This window comes from Tenrec ecaudatus, chromosome 11 (genome assembly GCF_050624435.1).
Source record: "Tenrec ecaudatus isolate mTenEca1 chromosome 11, mTenEca1.hap1, whole genome shotgun sequence".
In the NCBI taxonomy this organism is placed as follows: domain Eukaryota; kingdom Metazoa; phylum Chordata; class Mammalia; order Afrosoricida; family Tenrecidae; genus Tenrec; species Tenrec ecaudatus.
In genome coordinates this window covers 146,719,388-146,722,208 of record NC_134540.1, presented here as the reverse complement: position 1 = coordinate 146,722,208, position 2,821 = coordinate 146,719,388, and the positions used below count along the sequence as shown (strand labels likewise).

Sequence of the window (2,821 nt, the reverse complement as noted above, 5' to 3'; positions counted from 1 at the left end):
ATTTTAAGCTGATTTTAAAGAATCCGGTGTTGGAAAGCACGTAACATTTCATGACTTTATAAGCCAACTGTGAAAACATTGCCACTTTCTGCCTCTAATGTACAAACGTTAAAAAAAAATCTTGATAGTGTTTGCATATTTGCGATCTCCTGACTCAGTTTATCACGATTTGCTGCTTATGTTGAATTTCCACACGAGTGATGATATCAAAATAATACTTTATATGTACCAAGGACCTGTGTTCTATATACTTCTTGCTTTACATTTCAAACTAGATGGCCAGTTTAAAATAGTTAGTCTTTGGGAAAGTCATTTCTGAGTCTTTCAGAGAAAAATTAGCTCATTGCTGTTTTTATTCCAAAGTAGAATGTACATCCTTTTTTCTTTAAAACTACCTCCTTTAAATTAAAATGGCTGGGGGACTGTGAGTAAGAGTATTCACACTCTGAATCATAGGAAATCCCACCTATATATAGGTTTCTTCTGAGCAGTAGAGAAGTTGTTTATCTCATAGTTTCTTTCCAATTACAATGAAGACTACAATACTCTCAGTTTTTCAACGCTATTTTTAGACATCTAACAATATCTCTGTGGAAATATGACATATAAGCAACTGTTTTCTGTAACTGTGGTGGAGGGGGGGCGGATTTAATTCTTAAAGACTTCATTGATTATGTTAATCGGGTATTTTAAAGATGTAAACTCATTCAAACCTATGTATTTGGAAATCCCAGAAAGTTTCAAAATTAGTAGATTGCATTTTCTTTTCAAGGGATTTCCTTCTACTTTCTTTCAGTTTGATAAATTATGGTAAGTGTACTTACAATAATTGAAGACTTCTAAGTCTCAATTCATTTGGAGGGTAGTAAATATTTTCTATTTTCTGGAAGTCACTATTAACTAGAAATTCCCCTTCCTCCATTTCAGGATTCAGAAGTAGGTGAACTTTATTACCAAGTTGATTTTGTGGTTATTATTCTGATGGGCAGATAAATGTCTGGCTGCTAACAAACACCCATTGAAACCAAGAATTTCAAAATATAGCTACTGGCAATGTTTCGGCAGATACACAGGTTTCTCATATTAGATTGAAATGTAGTATTGTTTTACATAATCTAGAGCATTCTAAGTGGAAGCAAAATCTTCAGTCCAACATCAGACAGCTCATTGTAACTGAGTGTTTGCATGCTACTAATAATACCAACAAATAAATACCCATGAGCTTCAGAATGTTGGACATATATGAACTGAGAATAACTAAAAAGTAATTGTATCTTATTAAGAGCATTCAGAATAATTTATTTTCTACTATTTCCATTTGACTCTCGGTATCAAGTGACTTTTGATCAAAAGCATCTATTTGATTATTATCAGTATCAAAATAATTCAGAGTTTATCTATAAGTTTGCAATAATAATTAAATACAAGTATATGTCATAATTTTGTATTTGGGAATTTGGGGCATAGGTATCTATCGTTATTTATTATTTTCTTATATTTTAATTTTATGAGAAAAGGAAAAGAAATTTAAGTACTATTCATGTTTGGAAATTTAACCTGTTATAAACTGAGAACATTTTGGTTCTTTAAAAAAAATGAGCAATGATAAAAATCCAAAGATTAAATTCTGGATTTTAACAATGTATATTTTTAAGTGTCTGAAAATGTAGTCTAGTTAGATTGTGTTTAATGTTTAGGCTCTGTAAAATATTCGGTCTAATTTAACAATCATGTGTTGAGTGCCTGCCAGTCTTTCAGTACTGGTTAGAGATAAAACAAGGAGGAGAATAGGTCCCATTTGTAGTCCTGGGTGACATAGTTGGACTGCTAGCCCCAAGCTTGGTGGTTCAAACCCCACGGCTTTTCCACAGTAGAAAGATGAGGCTGATCATCTATTCCCATAAATAATTTCAAAATTGGTATGGGTAAGAATCAGCACTGACTAGACTACATTTTCAAAGGGGCCACGACCCACAGGTTGAGAAATGCTGCTTTAAAACATTTGTACATATCTATATCTCTATATATACATACACATATATGGCGCTCACCTGCAGATTTTTTTTTTATAATGTGCCCTAGGCATGAAACAGCTCTGGCCACGATCTAGGCATCAAGCTACGATGAACAAAGGGCTGCCAGTCTGCTCTGCCCCTGACTGATATAAGAGCACCACCACCAATCAGGTGTCTCTTTGCCCATAGCCAGGGGTTCACCTGCAGATATTCTAATATAGGTGGTCAGAAGTGCAGCCAGAGTAATACTTAAGAAAAAAGTCAAAGGTCATGCTTATCTGAAGTCTGGGCTGATACCTCCTGGTACTTCACTTTTTGCATTAGATAAAACCCTGTTGGATTAATCAGTAACATCAGTAATGTGAGCGTTAATCTTGATAGGTACTGCTGTCTGCATATATATGTTACTAATACGGGCACAGAGTCCATGAGAAAGTAACCTGGAGCATCTCAAATCCTCAACAAAACAGTTATGAGCACAAAGTTAACAACAGGGGCAACATCTGCAGAAACAACGATGAAAAACTTAAGGTATGCTAACTACAACAACCCAGGCTAAGAAGGAAGGTACTTTGAAAAATTTAGAGTACTGTTAAATCTTTGCTCTCTGGAGGTGTAATTTCATTTAAGCACTTAATTTTACAATAGGAAATCATTCCAAACATGAATTTCACTCTATCTGGAGTAGAAATGTTTATATACGATTTATGATGAACCGGATTCTTTCTTAGTCACTTAGCTATGAGAACAGAATATGTAGAGATGAACTCGGTTGTCTATACAGTTTTAAAAATTACAAATGACAG

General features: G+C 34.2%; 1 non-coding gene across 1 annotated transcript; it reads right to left on the bottom strand.

Annotated features, from left to right (window-relative positions):
- Nucleotides 1-2,069: 2,069 nt before the first annotated feature.
- Nucleotides 2,070-2,213, bottom strand: LOC142462062 (small nucleolar RNA SNORA48). Its single transcript, XR_012787207.1, has one exon. It is a non-coding gene; the product is annotated as a small nucleolar RNA SNORA48 (small nucleolar RNA).
- Nucleotides 2,214-2,821: the final 608 nt, after the last annotated feature.